A 13194-nucleotide genomic window follows, 5' to 3' on the forward strand; every position below is an offset into this window, starting at 1 on the left:
GATACTCTTTTCTAAAGCTAATCTCAGTAATCTATTTTCAGATGAAGATCAGATACCCACGACCTACAATGGGGATTATGCATACTGGAAAAAACATAATTTAAAGGACTGTCTCCAACCTGGATGGATGGGGATCCATTTTGGGCTGGCTAAATGACTCTCTTTGTAACTATACCCTCAATTTTAATCAGACTAGCCTGGAGTGGGGTCCCTGGTCAAAGGAGGGTGAATATGATGTACATGAAGAAAATTCCACTTTGCGTTGGGGAAATTCAAGGAAAAATGCTGCGACTAAGAAATATGTTAATGAGGACCACATCCCCATAAACAGCTCGGCCCTGGGAACTAAATATGTGGGAACTGGTGTGACCACTGGACACTTACTTAGTTTAACCTCCGACAAGACTCTCCTCCAAAATACAACATAATTCAACTAATATTCAGAATTTGTTATGCCAATTCCCCCGTCACCACTCATAATCAGTCAGAGCCCGGATTCTCCCCTTTACGTTAGATGATTATTTCCTCGAAGCTCGGCCTTCCTCATATAATCCTAGGCCACGGTACCCCAGTCTATTTCCAGAGGAAAACTCCCAAAAGGTCAGGGCCTGGATCTGGGGACCCACACGGGGGTATCCTTGAGGGGCACTGGATTTTCATCTCTATGCGGTAACGGGGTCTATCTGGATCTTCCCACACTTTGGAGGGGCTCCTGCACAATTATTGCTGTGGCCCCAGAGGCTACCATTAAGACTACAAAGGATTTAGCTTCCTCAGGAGGCATTCCCAACCTTAGGTCCTTCCTCGAGGAGGCCTTAAGACCTGTCCAGGAGAGACAAAAACGAACTGCTGATTGGCGGGGACATGCTTACGATAACCCAATTCTTGATCGGCCCCGAAATAATACACAGTGTCTTTAGAGGGCTCTTTTGGTTTGCAGGCATACCCCTTAGAGAAGAGCGTTCTCCATCTCACCATCATGGTCCAGGAACCTTGGAAGGCAGCGGTAGCAGCCACCGAGGAACAGCAGTCACCCTAGGCTCTCTGGCCGAGGGGGTTTTACAAAATAGGAGGGCCCTTAATGTTGTAACAGCTGAGACGGGGGGTGTCTGTGCCCTACTAAATGAGACATGCTGCTTCTATATTAATACCTCCGCCCACATTGAAGAAGACGTTCAGATTCTAAAGAAAAACATCAAAGTAATAGAAGATTTAAAAGAGAGAGCAGGACGGAGCCCCAGCTGGCTTTCCAGCCTCCTCTCCTCTCTGGGGATCCAGATACGGACGTGGCTATCGCCCTTGTTGAGACCATTAATCCTGATAGCCTTTGCTGTGTTTCTGTGTTATTAACACATTATCTAAGTTCATCTCCCGGCAGGTTCAAAAGATTCAATTCCAGATGGTGCTACAACAAGGATACCAGCCAGTTGGCACAGGGACTACATTGGAACAAGCTGCCTTACCATTCCACGGGCTCTCATCTCCCTCCGTAAATACACCCTGACAGAGAGCGGGCATAGGGACCCAGGGCTCCACTATGCCCCGTCCAGCAGGAAGAAGCTAGGAACGGCAATCGCCCCTTTCCGCAGTGACCTGGGTCCCTGTGACCCGAGATGGGGATAGGCAGATAGTCACGAGCAGGGTGTTAAGGGGCCAAAGATTTGGCCCATAAATAAAAAGAGGGGGGAATGTGGAGCCCTACATCAAGGACACAGGACAAAAATCCCGGAATTAACGGAGCCCCCATAGCAACTGTTGCCATGGGCTCTCCTGACCTAAACCGGACAGCCCCCCCCCCCCCCCCGCCCCGACTCCATATTAGGCAAAATAATCACCATGTAGTAACCTTGAAGCATCCTGACCAATCACCTAATGCCATCCTGCCAGCAGGAATTTTCTTTGTCTTGAGGCTATAAAAGTTGGCTACTAGCCCACAAAGGGGGTCAGCTCTCCCTGGTCTATCAGGAAGTGGGCCCGCTGCATTCGCCTCTCGTTAGTGTGCCCCTCACTAACTCTGCTCTTCGTACTCAATAAACTCACTTTTTTCTAAAATACTTCGTGTCCGGAAATTCTTCTTCCAACCTGCGCTTGGACCACGACAGATACTAAAAGAAATATTTAATTGGTTTGTTTCCTATAGAGTTTGTAGCAAATATGAATTCCATCATGAAGTTCAGCATACAAAAGCAATCAGTGTAGTACATCACATTAACAGAATGAAAGAAAAGAACCACATGAGCCTGTCAAAGGTGCAAAAACAGCATTTGACAAAATGCAGCACACTTTCGTGACACAGTTATACCAACTTATTTCCAAAATATAATTTTCCTGATTAAAAGAATTCATTGTTGATGTCATACTGTTGCCACATAAGAATAATGTAGCTACTGATAAAAAGGAATAGATCCTTGAAAATATGTACCAATCATTAAATCACACCAATCAAACGTGGTCTATCTTACAGTTCCAGTTCAGAGCAGTGTTCTGACGGCTGTACAGATGTGAGGCTAATTGTACACTCAATTGTTGTTCTTTATTTATTAAGGTGGAATTCACATAACACAAAGTCATTTCTAAGTGAGCAATTCTGTGGCATCTAGGACATTCACAGTGTTGTGCAAGCACTACTTCTATGAAGTTCCAAAACCTTTCCATCACTCCAGAAACAAAACCCCATGTCCATTAAACAATCTCATCCCATTTCATCCTCCCACCAGCACCTGGCAACCACTAATCTGCATTCCGTTTCCATAAAGAAAATTATTCTAGATAAGTAATAAAAATAGAATTAAGAATACCTTTTGTGTCTGGTTTCTTTCACTTAGCATAATGTTTTAGAGGTTCACCCACTTTATAGCATGTATCAGAATTTCATTTATTTTTTATGACTGATTAATGCTCCACTTATACCACATATATATGCCATAATTTGTTGATCCATTTGTCCGTTGATAGGCATTTGAACTGTTTCTACCTTCTGGCTATTGAGAATAATGCTGCTATGAATATGTGTTTATATGTATATGTTTGAGGACCTGTTTTTAATTCCTTGGGTTGTATATACCTAGGAGTGGAATTGCTGGGTCATATGGTAATTCCATGTTTACCTTTTTCAGGAACACCCAAACTCTTTTCCACAGTGGCCAAACCATTTTACATCCTCAGTGGCAATGTATGAGTGTTCCAATCTGGCCAACACGTGCTTCTTTTATTCTTTTATTATAGCTATTCTGGTGGATGTGAATTGGTACCTCATATGGTTCTGAGTAGCATTTCCCTAATGAGTAAGATGGTGAGCATTTTTTCATGTGCATATTTAGGCATTTTTATATCTTCTTTGGAAAATTGTCTATTCAAGTCCTTTACACATTTTTAGTAGAGTTTTTTGTTGTTAATTGCAAGTTCTTTGTATATTCTGTATACTATATAAATACTGTATATGTATATATATTTTTTCTGCCATTCTGTAGATGTGTTTTCATGTTCTTGATGACAAAGGTATGTATATAAAAGCAAAAACCTCACAAGGAAAAAACACCAAGATGAAGACAAAAGCAGCAAAATTTGAAAGGTGAAAACTAGATGAATGATTTAGTAAATACAAAAATTTGCATCAGGAGCCTGTAGAAGCAGTCAAACAACTTGGAGAACCATGAAATGTTAAGGGATTTGATAACATTTATTACATTGGAAGTAGAAGTAAACGTGGAACTAAAAATAGAAGATTGTTTGAGAACCTGTTTTATAAGTAGTTATACCCTCTCCTCCCACCAACACACACACACACACACACACACACACACACACACACACACACGCCCCTTGTTTGGTCTAAATGAACACTTGGAGAACCATTCTCTGGGAAGGGAAAATGAGGATTCTCAGGACTCAGGGACCCTTGAAGACTAGAGTATCATATTGAAAACACAGAAATTAAGTTTAAAAATGTCTTATTCCCCTACATTACATCCAGATCTACTTTTCAAGTAAGATATGAAAAGAATGTTCTTTTGTTAACCTTACAGTCCAAGAGAAAAGATGTTAAGACAGAGACTTCTGAGGTTATCCAGTGAAAGTATCCAGAAAAATTACTCCATGGTGAGGTGTCAAATTAGCAAGCTTCAACTATGTGAACAGAGCTTCCAATCAGATTTGTAATGACTCATTTTTGATCACAAGCAGACATTTAGGAATGACAAGACATCTGAGGAAAGCATTGATTATGACAAAAAGAGACCAAGACAAAAAAGAAGCTTAAGTGAAAGAAAGACAATCTGCAGAGCTGAAGGAAGAAAGGAGAGAAAGAAATTATCCATAAGGTCTTCAAAGAAACAGAGAAAGTATTGCATCTGATGATATGATCAGTCTCCCCTTTTTTTTAATGTTCCGTGAATCCACTCTAGATTTTTGCTTTGTGGTTACTAGGAGGCTTACATAAAACACCTCATAGATAAGACAGTCCATTTTATGCTGATAGCAACATATCTTTGTTCACCCATAAAGGCTCCGCCCTTTTACTCCTTTCCTTTTATATTTTGATGTCACAATTTATTTTTTATTTAACAAATTATAGTAGCTATACCTATTTTAAATACTTTTTTCCTTTAACCCTTATACTATAGTTAAGTGGTTGACACACCATTTTAATACAGAGTTACATTTTCTAAGTCTCTTTATTTTTGAGATTTAGAGTCTCAAAAGGTGAAAAATAGATGAATGAGTGTTGTGTACTTTCACATGCTTTTTGTTACTGAGTAGCATCTTTTTATTTAAGCTTGAACTACTTGTAGCACTTCTTGTAAGGCCAGCCTAATGGTGATGAACTTTCTCAGCTTTTATTTGTCTGGGAAAGCCTTTATTTCTTCTTCATATCTGAAGGACAAATTTGCTGAATACATTGACTGGCAATTTTTATATTTCAACCCTTTGAATATGTCATTCCACTCTCTCCTGGTCTGTAGTTTCTGCTGAGAAATCTGCTTACAGCCTGACTGGGGTTTCTTTGTAAGTTGCTTACTTTTTTCTGCATTAATGATTCTTTATCATTGATTTTTGACAGTTTCATACAATAAGTCTTAGAGAAGGGCTTTTTGCATTGATATAATAGGGTGTTTAATTAGCTTCATGGACTTGTATATCCAATTCCTATTTTCAAATTTGGGGAGTTTTCAGCTTTTCTTTCTTTAAATAAACTATTTGCCCCCTTCTCCCTTTTTTTTTTCCTTCTGGTTCACCAGTTATTTTTATATCTGCCTTTTTGACTGGATCCAACAGCTGTCATAGGGTTTCTTCACTTTTTAAAAAATCTAAGTTCTCTACCCTCTTCTAACTGAATTATTTCTATATTTCTATTCTTCCAGTTACTTATTCTGTCTTCCATGTCATCTGCCCTGTTACCTATGCTCTCTATTGCATTCTTCATCTCATTTATTGAATTCTTCAGCTTGAGAATTTCCATTTGGTCCTCTTTCATAATTTTAATTTTTAGTAAATAACTCCTTCTCTTCATTAATTTTATTCCTAAGTTCAATAAGTTGTTTTTCTAAATTTTCTTGCAACTCATTGAATTTCTTCTTGACAGCTATTTTCAATTCTTTATCAGTTAGATCACAGTATTCCATTGCCTTTGAGTTCAGTTGCTGGAGAATTATTAATTTGTTTTTGTAATACCATATTTCCTTGATTTTTCATAGCGTGTGATGATATGAGCTTGTACTTTCTCATTTGATGTAGCCTGACACCTTCCTTAATTAAGAATTTATGTTTACTTTGCTTCTCAAGATTCAACAAACTGGCAATTAGAACTCTATTTATTTATACCAGGAGGTGGCACTACAGCTCAAGTTTGTGGTTTCTCCTACAGGAGCTGTCTCTTTGGGATGCACTGGGGATTGTGCAAAAGGAGCTGTCATCAGAGTGGGAGAAGGTTTGGGCTAGCACCTCAGGCTCTGGAGATGCTTGAACTTCAATTGGGGCAATTTGTGGGTTTGCCCCCTGCTGAAATCTCAAAGTGGACAGCAGGAAATCTGTTCAGGAATATCAATGCCCATTGATATTCCTGTGTGCCCCCTCCTCTCTCTTCTCCCCCCCCCACCAGTCACAGAGGCCCCTCATCAGAAATCTGGGTGCTGCTGGAGAGAAACAGGCCCCTGCAGCTGCAACTCACACTACTGGGCAGCACTACTTTCACCTTACACCTCCTCAGTCAGGAGTGGTCACCTCTGATGCTCCCCCAAACCCACTCCTTGCAGTGGCACTCTGGAGCAGGGACACACTTGGAGGGCTTCTCCACCTCTTCGGCCTCAAAATTCATTTCTAGGGCTTCTCTGGTGGTGCAGTGGTTGAGAGTCCGCCTGCCGATGCAGGGGACACGGGTTCGTGCCCCGGTCCGGGAAGATCCCACATGCCACTGAGCGGCTGGGCCCGTGAGCCATGGCCGCTGAGACTGCACGTCCGGAGCCTGTGCTCCGCAACGGGAAAGGCCACAGCAGTGAGAGGCCTGCGTACCGCAAAAAAAAAAAAAAAAAAAAATTTCATTTCTATCCCACTCTGATGGTGTGCCAGGTCCCACTGTCCAGGCAACCTGGACCTCCACAAATTCTCTAAATTCTCTATTGGCTGTGGGTATCTGCCCAGTTTTGCTCTCTATAGGTTTCCTTTTTCCTCTGATCATGGCAAGTGGGGGTGGGGCAGGCTCACCAGCTCCCTTGGTTCTGCAGCCACCACTGAAGTCCTGTCTTCCCACTTTCAGATGCACAGATGAGTTGAAACTTCCTTGGCCTCCTGGTGTAATGTACAGAGGTACTTAGGTTTGGTTATGGATGTTTACTTAGCTGTAAATCAAAGGGGAGAGAAAAAATTAGTGACTCACTCTGCCATTATGCTGACATCACTATCAATCAGTTTTTATTCACAAAGCTTAGCTGTAAAAAACAGCTCAGAGAAAGAAATAGAACATTACCATCACCCCTAGAATCCCACTATAATGCTCACTTCTATTCATTACCCTCAGAAGTAACCATTATTTCACTTCTATCACTATATATTAGTTTTTCTTATGTTGCTACGTTTGTAATGTGACGATGATGTATCTATCATTTTGTATCTGGCATCTTTTGCTCAACATTTATTTGTCCATTTATCTATTTATGGACTTTTGGGTAGTTTCCTATGGAAACTAGTGACACTGTAGACATTCTAATTCATGCCTTTTTGTGGATATTTACATGCATTTCTCTTGGGAAAGTACAAAGAAATTAACTTGATGGGTCATAGTGTATGTATCAGTGAGCTGTTACAATAATATCACAAAACAGACACAAAACACAGAAACAATGTTTCATTTCTAGTTCCTGTGACTGTAGATTGCCTGGAATGGGTTTAATTCAGTCTGTAAACTTGTGGATCAGCCAGGAGAGGTTTGTACCTATGTCTTGTGTCTTTAGAGGTTCAACATTGGAGAATTAGCTGTTAATTAGCTTCTTGAAAATTGTTGGTGGGAATGTAAAATGGGGCAGCCACTACTATGGAAAATAGTATGGAGGTGGCTCAAAAAATTTAAAAAATACTATATGATCTAGCAATCCCACTTCCATACATTTAGCCAAAAGAATGGAAATCAGGGTGTCCCATGAACATGCACACCCATGTTCTTTGCAGCATTATTCACAATAACTAGAGGCAGAAACAAACTAAACGTCCATCAGTGGATGAATAGATATAGAAAATGTAAAATAAGCACCGAATTTCATTCTTTTGCATGTGGGTATCCAGTTTTCAAAACACCATTTGTTGAAGAGGTTTTCCTTTCCTCATTCTGTATTTTTGGCATCCTTATCAAGATCAGGTGATATGTGTGGATTTATTTCTAGGCTATTTCTTCCATTCTATTGCTCTACAAGTCTATCTTTATGTCAGGACCATACTGTTTTAATTACTGTAGCTTTGTAATATGTTTTGAAATCAGGAAATGTGAGGCCTCCAGAATTGTTTTTCTTTTTCAAGAACATTCTTGGGTGTTCCTTTGTGGTTGCATACAAATGTTAGGGTTGGGTTTTTTTCTGTTTCTGTAAAAACTGCTATTGAAATTTTTGTAGAGATTGCATTGGATCTGTAGATTGCTTGGGTATTATAGACATTTTAGTAATATTAAGCCTTCCAATCATGAAAACAGGACATCTTTCCATTAGTGTTTTTTAAAAATCTCTATAGCAATGTTTGTAGTTTTCAATGTATAAGACTTTCACCTCCCTAGTTAAGTTCATTTCTATGTATTTTATTCTCTTTGCTGTATTAAAAATGAAACTATTTTCTTAATTTCCTTTTTAGATTTTTCTCTATGAATATATAGAAGTTCAGCTGATTTTTGTATATTGATTTCATATTGTGAAACTTTGGTCAATTCATTTATTATTTCTGACAGATTTGTGTGTGTGTGTGTGTGTGTGTAATCTGTAGGGTTTTCTATGTATAAGATCATGTCATCTGTGAGCAAAAATAATTTTGCTTCCTTATATCTTATTTGGATGCCTTTTATCTTTTTCTTAACTAGTTGCTCTGGCTTAGACTTCTGCTACTAGGCCGAATAGCAGGGGCAAGTGTGGGTAACTTTGCCTTGCTCTTGATCTTAGAGAAAGTACTTTCAGTTTTATACCATTGACTATAATGTCATCAGTGAGCTTTTCACCAATGCCTTTATTTTGTTGAGATAATTTCCTGAAATTCCTAATTTGCTGTGTCTTTTTATAATGAAATATGTGTTGAAGTTTGTCAGATTATTTTTCTGCATCAGTTCAGTTGATCATTCGATTTTTGTTCTTCATTCTTTTAATGTGGTGTATCATGTTAGCTTATTTCATATATTAAACCATCCTTGCATCCCTGGGATAAATCCCACTTGGTCATGGTTTATAATATTTTTAATGTGCTGTTGAATTTGATTTGCTTGTATTTTGTTGAGGATTTCTGCACCTATATTCAATCAAGAATATTGTCCTGTAGTTTTCTTTTCCTGTGAACAACACAGGTTTGAACTGCACGGGTCCACTTATACACAGATTTTTTTCCAGTAAATACATACAATACTAAACTATGTTGGTTGGTTGGCTGGTTGAATCTGCAGATGTAGAACCACAGAAGTGGAAGGCTGACTATGGGACCTGAGCACATTTGTGCTTTGTTCCTATTCTCTTTCCCTGTTTTGTTCTTATTGCATTTTGCTTTTCACCTTTCCTTTTACCATGTAATATGCTGAGATTTCTAAGTACAGTTATGTTGGGTTCTTTGACTAAAAATCTATTTGCTGAATTTGAAAGTGCTCTGTAGAGTGTGGACTATCTGAACTATAAACAAATAAAGTTATACTAGCATAAAATTCACAGAATTGTCACAATGTGTAACTAGTTTGTAGAAATCCTCTTCCGGAAACTCATGTTCCTTGTTAAACCCAAGAGTAAAAGAAAAAAAAAAAAGCAGTGCTTTTTTAATCTCTTCTCTTAAGAAAGGCTGCCCATCATAATGATCTTAAGATCATGATTCTTGAACCAGACTGCTTAGGCTGAAATCCTGTCTTTCCACTTACTAACTGTGAGATTGGACCATTACTTAAATTCTACATGTCTTACATTTATCATAAGGAAAATAAGGATAACATATATACCTTTTAGGATGTGTGCAAGAATGGAATGGGTTAACATTTGTAAATTGTTTAGTAAAATGCTATTTAAATATTTGAGAATTAAAATGTTGATAATTATTTGGTGTGTGTGGCATTCTTTAAAAGACAAATTAGGGAAATGTAGTTGTTAAGGAAAACATATTTACCCTAAATACCTTGCACTTCTTTTTGGTTAAAGCTTGCAACAACAAAAAAGTGGCTCAGACTCTCACTGGAATATTAATATATTTGTAATTACTGTAGCATTGCAGCGATGTGCCCTTTTTCATTCTTGACATTAGGTATTTGCTCCTTTATTTTTTCTTTATTTGTCTTATTAGGGGCTTAGAATTTTTGTTTTCAAATATAGGTATATACTTTTCTATTCCACTAATGTCTTCACTTATTTACTTCCTCTTACATTATTTTCTTCCTTTTACATTCTTTGAGCTTAATGTGGTGTTTATTTTTCCAAAATCATGAGATGGAAGCATAGCCTTTCTTTTAAATGATCTATGCCTTGTAGACTATATAGTTTCCTCTAAGTATGCCATTAGCTGTGTCCCAGACATTTTATGTCATTTTAAACCATTATTCAAGTCAAAAATAGTTTCTAGTCTCCATTTTGTTAGGGTTTCTTTGACCTGTGAGTTATGTAAAAATATGTTTCTTCATTTTCAAACGTATGGGGATTTTTCAGTTAATTTTTTTTATTTATTTCTATCTTAATTTGTCTTGGTTAAAAAATATTTTCTGTATGATTTAATCTTATGAAATTTTTGAGACTTGTTATGAACCTGCACATATATGGTCAATTTTTTTAAATGTTCCAGTGTACTTGAATATAATATGTATCTTGAAATTGTCGAGTTTGATATCCTCTGTTTCTTAAATAGATCAAGTTCATTCTGTTTTTTAAATTGCACATATATTCAGTGATTTTTGGCTAGCTTGTTTCATCTCCATCAATTTTGCTTTACACATTTTGAGGCTATGTTTTTGAATGTATAGAAATTTAAAATCGGCATATCTTCCTGGTAACTTGAATGCTTTATGTTATAAAGTACTCCCCTTTTATCACTGTGATGATTAGTTTTATGTCAACTTGCATAGGCTATAGTACCCACTTCTTCAATTAAACACTAATCTAGGTTGCAGTGAAGGTATTTTGTAGGTATGGCTAACATCTATAGTTAGCTTTGAGTAAAGGAGATTAAGCCTAATAACTTGAGTGGGCCTTATCCAATCAGTTGAAAGGTCTTAAGAGCAAAAACATAGGAGAAATTCTGCCTGTGAACTGCAACATGAGATTCTGTCAGAGACTTTCCAGTTTTCTGCCTCTCCCTCTGGATTTCAGACTTCCTAGTGCCCACAATCATATCAAATAAACCCATACCCTGATATGTGTCTATCTATCTATAATCTAGTCATATCTATCTGAAATATCTCCTACTTACTGGTTCTGTTTCTCTGGAGAATCCTGAGTGATACAGTATCTAATGATACTTTTTGCCTTAAAGTCTACACTAAATATTTACATAGCTATGCTACTTATTTTTATTTGTTTTCTGTGACGTATATTTTTATCATTTTACTTTTCAACCTTTCTGCATCCTTATATTTTGGATTTTTATATTTTAAATAACATATAAAAATGATGTTTTTAAAAGCCCAGTCTGACAATCTTTGTAGTTTTAAATTGGAATGCTTAGTCAAGTTACATATGATGTATTTATTGATATACATGATTTTAAATCTACCATTGAACTATTTTCTTTGTGATAGCTCTGTTTAGCATCCATTTTTCTCTTTTTATGTCTTCTCTTGTATTGATTAAGATTTACTTCTTAATCAGTTTTTCCATCTATTGGCTTATTGCTTATAATTGTAACAGCATTTACTTACTGATTACCGTAAAGATTAGAACAAACATCTGTAACTTTTCAAAACCCTTATAAATTAGTTCTCATTTATCATTCCAGAAAATGCAAGAATTTTAATAACATTTATATCTATTCTCATATTCATGCTATTGTTGTGATATATTTAATTCTATCTATCATGTATCTATCTAAATAAATAAATAAAATTTTGCTGGTATTTTTGGCTTCCATATGGATAGGCCAACATCATATTTTTTGTTTTCTCCCTTGGGCCTGATTTCAGCAGTTTTAGCCTCATGAACCATTCATTTTTAAAAATATTTTTATCTTTTATTGAATTATAGTCGGTTTACAATGTTGTACTAATTTCTTCTGTACAGCAAAGTGATTCAGTTTTATATATATATATATATATATATGCACATTTTTTATATTCTTTTCCATTACAGTTTATCATAGGATATTGAATATAGTTCTCTGTGCTACACAGTAGAACCTTGTTGTTTATCCATTCTACATATAAAAGCTTACATCTGCTAATCCCAACCTCCCACTCCATCCCTCCCCCAATCCACTCTCCCTTGGCAACCACAAGTCTGTTCTCTATGTCCATGAGTCTGTTTCTGTTTTGTAGATAGGTTCATTTGTGTCATATTTTAGATTCCACACGTAAGTGATATCATATAGTATTTTTCTTTTTCTTTCTGACTTCACTTAGTATGATAATCTCTAGTTGCATCCATGTTGCCGCAAGTGACATTATTTTGTTCTTTTTTATTGACGAGTAGTATTCCATTATATATGTACCATATCTTCTTTATCCATTCCTCTGTCAATGGACATTTAGGTTGCTTCCATGTCTTGGCTATTGTGAATAGTGCTTCTATGAACATAGGGGTGCATGTATCTTTTTGAATTAGAGTTTTGTCTGGATATATGCCCAGAAGTGGGATTACTGAATCATATGGTAATTCTATGTTTAGTCTTCTGAGGAACCTGCATACTGGTTTCCACAGTAGCTGTACCAACTTACATTCCCACCAACAGTGTAGGAGGATGAGTAATTCATTTTAAAGAAGAGTCGCCATTGTGTTCTCTTGGCTGTGTAATTTTAGTTTCAGTTTTCTCTATCTTTACTGTAAAGGGAACCTATTCTTGGAAAACTACATCTTTAAAAAAAAAAGCCATAATGTAATAAGGAAGAATAGTGTGAAAACCATTCTATAATGTAGTCATTCCAATGTAATGTACTACTGAAATGTATTTTAAGTACTGACAAGCTGGATGACAGCACTGCATTTTCTTTTAATATACTGAACACTAACTCCTTTTTTTCCTTTTGACCGTCATAAGGAACAACATGGCTTCTTCTCTTGCTTCAGCTTCTTGTATGAGATTATAAGATCACATGATGCCTGTAAGTGACCACAGACCTGCAGAAACCCTGAAAATCTTTACCAAATGAAATCTTTTTTTTTTTTTTTTTTTTTGCTGTTCGCGGGCCTCTCACCGCTGCGGCCCCTCCCGGTGCGGAGCACAGGCTCCGGACGCGCAGGCTCAGCGGCCATGGCTCACGGGCCCAGCTGCTCCGCGGCATGTGGGATCTTCCCGGACCGGGGCACGAACCCGTGTCCCCTGCATCGGCAGGGGGACTCT

This window comes from Delphinapterus leucas, chromosome 21 (genome assembly GCF_059928025.1).
Source record: "Delphinapterus leucas isolate spDelLeu-1000000601 "Yukka" chromosome 21, BTC_Dleu_Yukka2, whole genome shotgun sequence".
Lineage (NCBI taxonomy): Eukaryota > Metazoa > Chordata > Mammalia > Artiodactyla > Monodontidae > Delphinapterus > Delphinapterus leucas.